The sequence below is a fragment of the Lagenorhynchus albirostris genome, chromosome 6, assembly GCF_949774975.1.
Source record: "Lagenorhynchus albirostris chromosome 6, mLagAlb1.1, whole genome shotgun sequence".
In the NCBI taxonomy this organism is placed as follows: domain Eukaryota; kingdom Metazoa; phylum Chordata; class Mammalia; order Artiodactyla; family Delphinidae; genus Lagenorhynchus; species Lagenorhynchus albirostris.
The window spans coordinates 106,516,369-106,526,881 of record NC_083100.1 but is presented as its reverse complement, the minus strand read 5'-3'; the positions used below and the strand labels follow the sequence as shown (position 1 = coordinate 106,526,881).

Below are 10,513 nucleotides of genomic sequence, written 5' to 3'. Positions count from 1 at the left end.
GAATTTATTTCTTCCAGATATTCTGATTTAATTAACAGAAAGAAATATGTCAGAAGACCCAAACCTGAAGTATGCCTGTGTAAGAACTACTACAACATTTGCATGTCATATTTAGTTGTGCACTGCTTCAGAATAGACAGCTGTTAAAACAAAACAGTGACATGACTCAGCAATGATCAACATGTATGAAATAAGTTAATATTTTTGCAATAATTTTTAGCTTTTCCTGTGTACATTGGGTGTTTCAAATATCACTTCTTTAATAATGCTGTATCTTACGTTAAAAAATATTGAGTTCCTATCGGGTGCCATTTATTATGCTGAATGCTGAGAATGCAAAAATGAGTAAATCTTCATTATTGTTCTCGAGACAAATCCAGAGCAGTGGGAAAGACAGGTAGGAAAGATAAAATTTCAGAAGGATATCTTTATATCTTAATGATAAAAGGAGCCTGGGGCAGCAAACAGCAGGTAGGTATCTATTCTTGAAGGACATGAGCTGTGAGATGTGTTGGGGGAGGGGTGTGGGAGAGGAAAGGAAGTCGGAGTTAACAAGATCAAGAAAGGGGAAGGGGACAGGGAAGTTTATGGGGTCCCACAGGGAGGAAACAGAATGAAGGAAGTCATATATGGAATTAACACTATACTATTAATTTTCAAAAGGTAATTTTATTGAGCGCTTTCCTTGAGGCAAATATTAAGTTCTTTAGATATATCATTTTAAAACGATCCTGAGAAGCAGATACAATTTCCCTCTGCATTATGTGTGAGAAATAAAAACAGCTCAGTATTTGGTAAAAGGTTAAGTGTGAGGCATACAGTGCTATGAACATGAAGCTAGAGATAGACAGGGAAAAGGATCTCATCTTTTGAGTTAAGAAATTTAACTTTTTCTCCATGGATGATAAAATATTTTTGCAGAGTTTTCAGCAGAGAATTGGGATATTTACTGAACATTTGAGGTAGGTTACTCTGGCCACTTTGTGGAGGGTGGGTTCAGGGGGCATACGTGAAGGTAGAGACACATGCTTGGAGATTAAGCTCTAAAACAAGGGATTCTCAGAATAAGCACCTGGAACAGAGTGGGAACAGGGCATGGAGGAGTGATCTTTACTTCTATTGAGTGATCGTTACTTCAAGTCTCAGTAAATCACTTCCTTGCTGGTCCTAACCCAATTTCTTCATTGACATACAAGCATACCTAGGAGATATAGTGGGTTTGGTTCCAGACCATTGCAATAAAGTGAATATTGCAATAAAGCAAATCACAATTTTTTTTGGTTTGCCAGAGCATATAAAAGTTATGTTTACACTATACTATAATCTATTGCATGCAATAGCATTATGTCTAAAAAACAATGTACATACTTCAATGTCTGTTTTTGTGCCAGTACCATACCGTTTTGATTACTGTAGCTTTGTAATATAGTCTGAAGTCAGGGACCCTGATTCCTCTAGCTCCATTCTGCTTTCTTAAGATTATTTTCGTTATTAAGTGTCTTCTGTGTTTCCATACAAAATTTTTAAAATTTTTTGTTCTAGTTCTGTGAAAAATACCATTGTAATATGATAGGGATTGCATTGAATCTGCAGATTGCCTTGAGTAGTATGGTCATTTTGACAATACTGATTTTTCCAATTCAAGAACACAATATATCTTTCCATCTATTTGTGTTATCTTCAGTTTCTTTCGTGTGATGGTAAATGGGATTGTTTCCTTAATTTCTCTTTCTGATATTTTGTTGTTAGTGGCTTGATAATTTCTAGAGTTTTTGTATGGTTTTGACTAAAATAGGAGGGCTTCAGTTTTCAGTGGATAACTGAGCACATACACTGAAAGACAGAAGTCAGGAGACAACATAAAGATGTAAAGATTGTTTAAAATCCAAACATCAGTATTACTTGCCAGTGCTCTATAAATGAACAACAAAGCTTGGATGACAGCTCATCTGTTTACAACATGGTTTACTGAATATTTTAAGCCCATTGTTGAGACCTACTATTCAGAAAAAAAAAAAAGATTTCTTTCAAAATATTGCTCCTTATTGCCAATGTAACGTACCTGGTCATCCAAGAACCCTGTTGGAGATATACAATGAGATTAAAGTTGTTTCCATGTCTGCTAAGACAACATCCATTCAGTAGCCCATAGATCAAGGAGTAATTTTGACTTTCAGATCTTATTATTTAAGAAGTACATTTCCTAAGGCGATAACTTCCAAAGATAGTGATTCCTGTGATGGATCTGGGCAAAGCCAATTGAAAACCTTCTGGTAAGGATTCACCCTTCTAGATGCCACTAAAAATATTTGTGATTCATGGAAAGAGGTCAAAATATCAATATTAACAGGAGTTTGGAAGAAGTTGATTCAAACTCTGGTGAATGACTTTGAAGGCTTCAAAACTTCAGTGGAGTAACAAGTGGTCAAGATAGCAAGAAACTAGAATTAGAAGTGGAGGGGGAAGGGTAAGCTGGGATGAAGTAAGAGAGTGGCATGGACTTATATATACTACCAAATGTAAAATAGATAGCTAGTGGGAAGCAGCCACATAGCACAGGGAGGTCAGCTCGGTGCTTTGTGACCACCTAGAGGGGAGGGAGATGCAAAGGGAGGAGATATGGGGATATATGTATATGTATAGCTGATTCACTTTGTTATAAAGCAGAAACTAACACACCATTGTAAAGCAATTATACTACAGTAAAGATGTTTAAAAAAAAAAAGTGGAGCCTGAAGATGTGACTGAATTGCTGCAACCCCATAATAACACTTTAATGGATGTGGATTTGCTTCTTATGGATGAGGAAGAAAAGTGATTTCTTGAGATAGAATCTACTACTGGTGAAAATACTATGAAAATTGTATCATGACAATTGTAACATATAACAAAATACTATGAAAATGACAGCAAAAGATTTAAAATATTATATAAACTTAGTTGACAAAATAGCAGCCAGGCTTGAGAGGATGGACTTCAATTTTGAAAGAAGTTCTACTGTGAGAAACATGCCATCAAACAGCATTGCCTGCTACAGAGAAATCGTTTGCGAAAGGAAGAGGCAATTAATGGAGCAAACTTCATTCTTGTCTTAAGAAATTTCCACAGCTTCCCCAGACTTCAGCAACCACCATTCTTTTCAGCCAGCAGTCATCTACATGAAGGCAAGACCCTCCACCAGCAAAAAGATTATGACCTGCTGAAGACTCAGATGATGGTTTTCATTTTCTGGCAACAAAGAATTTTTAATTAAAATATGTACCTTATTTTTTTAGACATAATGCTACTACTGTACACTTAATAGACTACAGAATAATGTAAACACAAGACACAGGTTTTATACCCACTGGGAAGACAAAAAATTTGTATGACTTGCTTTATTGTGATATTTGCTTTATTGTGGTGGCTTGGAACCAAACTCACAATGCCTCTGAGGTATGCCTGTAAGACTTTTTAACCTAGTTTTTGAGACAAATTATGCACACTCTTATTTTTAGTAAGTATTATATAATCTAATGTTTTGTCTGTTCTTAGATATTATTAAAATTATATGGATGTCTATACACCCACGTTCATAGCAGCGTTATTCACAATAGCTAAAATGTGGAAACAACCCAAGTATCCATTGATGGATGAATGGATGAATGGATAAGGCAAGCGTGGTATATACATATAATGGAATATTATCCAGACTTAAAAAGTAAGAAAATTCTGACATATGCTATGACATGGATGAACCTTGAGATCATTATGCTAAATGATATGTCAGTCATATAAAAGACACATACAGTATGACTCTCCTTATATAAGGTATTTAGAGTAGTCAAAATCATAGAGACGAAATGTAATGATGGTTGCCAGAGGCTGGGGTAAAATGAGCAAATGGGGAGTTCTTGTTTACCTTGTATAGAATTTTAGTTATAGAAGATGAAAAGTTGTGGAGATGGATGGTGGTGATGGTAGGACATCATCATGAATGTATTTTAATGCTACTGAACTGTACACTTAAAAATGGTTACAGTGGTGAATTTTATGTTATGTGTATTTTACTAGGATACACATGTTGGGAAAAAACAGAAACAAACAAGCAAACATAAGGATATTTTATCTGTATGTAATTCCATTTAGTAGGTCCTTCAAAAGATGTCTTTCATGCTAGATGAAGGATCACATCTACATGTTAAATTCTCCTCTATGGAACAATTTAGCCAATACACCAAACTGAAACACACTGCAGGACCCTCATCTACCTGTCTATTTTACACGGCATTGGGACTACTTTATTTTTCTTATTCATGGTACAGCCACTAACCTCTCTAGAATTATTTGCATAAGTAACACTCCTTCCCCCCACCACAGAATTTATTATTCTCTATTACTCTGAGAGAAATAAGGACATGTACATCTTTGCAGTTTATAAAAAACATATACTTAATAGAAAAAACAGTTAATGTGTATACAATAATACTCTCCTACTTTTGTATTGCAATTAATACATTTTATGTTAATTTCTCACTTTCTCTTTTAAGTTAATTAATTAACTTATTTATTTATGGCTGTGTTGGGTCTTCATTGCTTGAGTGGGCTTTTATTTTTTTAGTTGCAGCGAGCAGGAGCTACTCTTTGGTGCAGTGCACGGGCTTCTCATTGCGATGGCTTCTCTTGTTGCAGAGCACGGGTTCTTAGGAGTGTGGGCTCCGTAGTTGTGGCTCACAGGCTCTAGAGTGCAGGCTCAGTAGTTGTGGCTCATGGCTTTAGTTTCTCCACGGCATGTGGGATCTTCTCTGAGCAGGGCTCGAACCCATGTCCCCTGCATTGGTATAGATGGATTCTCAACCACTGTGCCACCAGGGAAGTCCTCTCAGTTTCATGTTACTATGAAATCATGGCCTTTGAAGAACTGAATTTGTTTCCATTAATTCTGAGAGTTTTTTCCTGTCATCATTAATTTAAAATTGTCACAGTCAGCCATTATAAGCCCCTTTAATATGGTTCCTTTTGTCTTTTTAATATTAGTCATCTCCCACCAGGCAGCCTTGAAAGAATCCTTCCTTCTGGCAATAATAGTATATTCAAAGTCCAAATTAAATTTTTCCTGCCCCAAAACATGGAATCAATCATATTCCAAAGGGCGTAGCTATTTTTTATGAGAGAACACATCGAAAAACAAAATAATCGGGAAACGTGTTCTGGTGTTAAGGAAGTTTGCTGAACTTTTATTGGACTTCTTTCACTGAGAACATGAGAAAAGATATTCTTTTTATTTATTTTTATTGTTATTTCCAATTTAACATATTGCATATCTAAGTTGTTGTCAGATGGAATTTTATTAATCACTAATATTTTCCATGACACTGATTTTGAGACTGAGATTCTTCTTTATCTGGCTTTGTCTTGCTTACTGGGTAAAATATACTCCAAAGCCAAGAATCATTAATCATAACCAAAAGAAAGCTAAACAATTGCTTACAGAACCTTGCCTCTGTGAAGGAGACAGGGGCAACGTTAGGGTAATATAACTGAATTAGAGTGACATGAACCCAATAGTAGTGACAGCATTGAATAAGGGATGGGGCTCCAGCTCCAAAGATAGAGAGAGAGAGAGAGAGAGAGAGAGAGAGAGATAGAAGAGAGATCACACATTATTTGCTCACTTCTTAGCATAATTAGATGTGATTAACATTCAAATTAGTAGACTAAGTAAAACAAATTGCTCTCCTCCATGTAGGTGGGCCTCATCCAAACCATTGAAAGCCTGACTAGGATAAAAAGGCTGAGTAAGAAAGAATTTGCTTTCTCTGGCTGACTGATTCCAAGATAATGTATTGGTCTTCTGTCTTCAAACTCAGACTAGAACTTATACCATCAGCTCTTCTGGGTCTCCAGCTTGCCAACTGCAGATCTTGGGACATCTCAGTCTCCATAATCACATGATCCAATTCTTTATAATATGTATCAAAATAAATGATAAATATATAATAAATAAATAAATTGATATATATCCTACAATAAGAACATATATAGTAAGATAATATAATACTTATACAATAATAATATAAATAATAATATATATCCCATTGGTACTGGTTCTCTGAAAAACACTGACTAATATAATTACAATACTTATTATGTAAAATTGAAAAATTAGGAAAAAATGACTATTTACTTAATAATATGAAATAAATACCAGAAGGAAAATCTTAGTTCAAAGACAGAGAAGGAAAAATAGGAATAGGAAATGAAAGAGTCAGGGGACTACATTTTTCAATACAAATCTTGATAAATTATTTGGTATTTTATACTGTTTACAAATCTTTCTATAAAAATGAAACAAATAAAACTACTACTGACCCAAGATAAAAGATATTATAAAAATTGAGGTAAACCATACTTTAAGACTGTATGACCTTAGGAAAAGGGAGGGGAATATGGAATATTATTTTAGAACTCACAATAAAAGATGTTTTCTTTGAAATAAGAGAATAAAACCACATTTAAAACAATAAGCTAAAATGAAAAGCACTGACAACAACAACAATAAAACAAACAAACAAAGCACATTTTTGCTTGGTCTTCATGTTCAACAGTCTGAATTAATTGGCAATTAACATGGTTTTAAAGTTCATTGACTTTAATTTGAAGCCAGTTTTTGGAACCACTGCAGTAGATAAGTTTAGCACAAGCAGAAATTTCATTACACATGAAAGATGCTCAACATCACTAAGTATCAGAGAAATGCAAATCAAAACTACAGTGAGGTATCACCTCATACCAGTCAGAATGGCCATCATCAAAAAATCTACGAAAAATAAATGCTGCAGAGGGTGTGGAGAAAAGGGAACCCTCATACACTGCTGGTGGGAATGTAAATTGATACTATGGAGAACAGTATGGAGGGTCCTTAAAAAACTAAAAATAAAACTACCATATGACCCAGCAATCCCACTACTGGGCATATACCCTGAGAAAACCATAATTCGAAAAGATACATGCACTCCAGTGTTCACTGCAGCACTATTTACAATAGCTAGGTCATGGAAGCAACCTAAATGTCCATCGACAGAGGAATGGATAAAGAAGATGTGGTACCTATACACAATGGGATATTACTCAGCCATAAAAAGGAATGAAATTGGGTCATTTGTAGAGACATTGATGGACCTAGAGACTGTCATACAGAGTGAGGTAAGTCAGAAAGAGAAAAACAAATATCATATATTAAGGTATATATGTGGAATCTGAAAAAATTGGTATAGATGATCTTATTTGCAAAGCAGAAATAGAGACACAGACGTAGAGAACAAATGTATGTATACAAAGGGGGAAAGTGGTGGGATGGGATGGATTGGGAGATATTGGCATTGACATATATACACTATTGATACTACGTATAAAATAGATAACTAATGAGAACCTACTGTGTAGCACAGGGAACTCTACTCAGTGCTCTGTGGTGACCTAAATGAGAAAGAAATGCAAAAAAGAGAGGATATATGTATACGTATAGTTGATTCACTTTGCTGTACACTATGAACTAACACAATATTGTAAAGCAACTATACTCCAATATAAAATGTATTTCTATGCAAACAACAATTAAAAATTGAAATTAGAAAAAAACGAAAAGATTTACCTATTATTCCATGTGCTTTCTGTATAAAAATCACCAGTTGGTTAGGCACTTGTGTGCAGAAAACAATTCTGATCAACTTAGAAAAGGAGGGCAAAGTTACTGGAAGAATTTGGTATGGCACAAATAAAGGAAAGCAGTGTAATCAGGTAATACAGAGGACAGGACACAAGGCATCTTCTGGGACCAAGGCAGCCGAACTGATTGGACTTTTCAGGCCACTATTATGGGATAAACGAGCTCCAAACATTTTGTTATTTTCACCATGCTGCTCAAGATTCAAATTCCCAACAGGAAGCGTCTGATTGGCCTAGTGAGTCACATTCCTCTTAATTAGACACGGGTAGAATCAAGAGAGCATGAGAAACAAAGGGTAGTTTTCCAAAGGAAGCTCACCATTTCATCGCCAATGAAGAGGAGATAGATGACGAACAGTCAAAAGCAGTAGATATCAAATCAAAATTCCGTTTCCTTACATTCATCCCCATATTACTATGAGCAATACTGCTTTAAAAATATCCAATATGTAGAGGACGCGTTGTCGCCCCTGTGTGCCCAATTCTGTTTCTCCGCTCCTCCCTCTTCGCCCCCTTTCCCGCCTCCCTTTGTGCTCCGGAGGCCCCGAGGTATCAGCGGCCGCCATCGTGCTACTCGCGTCTCTGCATGAACACGGTCAGGACAAAAAATAATATCCAAAGATATTTTGGCACTAACAGCGTGATCTATAGCAAGAAAGATGAGCAGTCTGTTCCAACTCGTGAGATTTCCAAGGAGACAGAGAGCCAACACAGTGTAAAGGAGAATACGAAGAAAAAGACGTAAAAGATTCTTAAGGGAATGAAAGTTGAATTAAGCACAGTAAATGTACAAACAACAAAGCCACCCAACAGAAGCCAACTTAAAAGTTTGGAGGCTTCAATTGGCAGACTTCAGAAAGCTCCAGAAGATGACCCCCAAAGAGAAGTGAGTCCCTGAGTTGTGGCTGCTGCAACCGCGGTTGCAGACTCTCTCCCTTTTGTTAAGCAGATGAACAAGTCAGAGCTGCTCAAGCAGCTCCAGCAGCACGAGGAAGACTCGAGGGCACAGAAGGATGGAGAGAGACCTAAAATTAGTTTCACTAACATCATATCAGATATGAAAGTTGCCAGATCTGCCACAGTGAGAGTTAGCGCAAGACCAGTGCATCAGATTCAGTTTGATGACGGGACTGATGATTTTGTTGGCCAGGAGAAGGCTGCTGATTTGAGAAAAAGTTCTAGGAAAAATATATTCAAGGGGAAGAGGCTTAATAATTTTGAGCTTAAGGCAGTTACTGAAGAGGCACCTGAAACAGAGGCAGCACCTTCTCTTTGGGATGTAGAATTTTCCAAGCAGTTAGCGGCAGTCAAAGTACAACACTTTCAGAATGGTTTCGAAGAGATGATCCAGTTGACAAAAGAGGGGAAATTGTGGGAGTTCCCAGCTAACAACGAAGCAGGTTTTGATGATGATGGTTCAGAATTTCATGAACATATATTTCTGGATAAGTACCTGGAGGATTTTCCAAAACAAGGACCAATTCGCCACTTCATGGAGTTGATGACCTGTGGCCTTTCCAAAAACCCAGATCTGAGTGTTAAGCAGAAGGTTGAACATATAGAGTGGTTTAGAAATTATTTTAATGAAAAACAGGACATTCTAAAAGAAAGCGGCATACAGTTCAATTGAAGACCATGGAAATTTTTATTTCAAGCTGTTGAGATTCATATTATAATTTAAAAATTTTACCAGAAAAAAAATCCAATATTTAAAAGTTCAAGCTTAAATATCATCAGACAACAACTACATCTATTAACAAACTATTGCACAATTCCTTTAATGAAAAATCCACTGAATTGCATTACAAATATAATTCTATTAATAAATATAACTTCACAAACATGCTGTAGCTGTTCATCAGTTCTGTGGAAAAGAATGTATAACTCTACTGTGCTTGGAACCTTCAGCATCTCTTTTATTTTCAATAGTATTATGTTACCTTTTAAAATACAATTCAGTGGAAATTTAAGTTGCCCATCAGACTCTGCTCTTCTAGAAGAGTTGATAAAGCATAAAAGAAACTTACGCTTGCTAAGGAGAGGTCTAGAGCTCTCTTCTCCCTAGTGCTTACTACTGGTGATAGAAGTTCTTTTGGAAACACGTTATTTCAAAATCGTGTAGCTTGTTTCCTCTACACTTCCTTCAAAATACTTTTCTAGCTTTTTTGAATACACTTTTTAATTTTTTTTCTTTCTTTTTTTTTTTTTTTTTTACATATAAGACACCTGAGAATATTTTGAAATAATTGGATACAAAAGTTGACTGTATGGGGACTTCCCTGGTGGTCCAGTGGTTAAGACTCCATGTTTCCACTGCAGGAGCCGCAGGTTCTATCCCTGGTCTGGGAACTAAGATCCACATGCCCTGTGGTGTGGCCAAAGGAAAAAAAAGTTGACTGTATGAACATATCTATTCCCAGAGCAGCTTCTACAGTTTTCTATCTATAAATGCTATGGTTTTTCATTAGACGATTGTAGGATTTAAGTACATTTACAAGCAATATTGAATATAAAATATATTAGAAGGTTTAGAGTGATATTTATTAAGAGAAAAGTAGATTATAGTTGTCTCCCAGAAAGACAAAGAGCTTGAATTAATCTTTGAAAAAAACATAAATCTCACATCAAATGAGAAGTTTTCTTTTAGTAAATAAGATTAAAATGCCTTTTCTAACAGCACAATGTTCATGTGATAGATGAATGTATCATTTACTAAAAAAAGACATTAAAAAAGGGCTTATCCCAAAAGATTTATTTCTTAGATCTGGCTAATCAAATGAAGAAAACAAGGAGTTTGTATATGTAG

At 35.8% G+C, this 10,513-nt stretch overlaps 1 pseudogene; it reads left to right on the top strand.

The window, feature by feature from the left end:
* Positions 1 to 7,895: 7,895 nt before the first annotated feature.
* On the top strand, positions 7,896 to 9,337 carry LOC132521555 (small ribosomal subunit protein mS31-like; annotated as a pseudogene).
* The last annotated feature ends 1,176 nt before the right edge of the window (positions 9,338 to 10,513 follow it).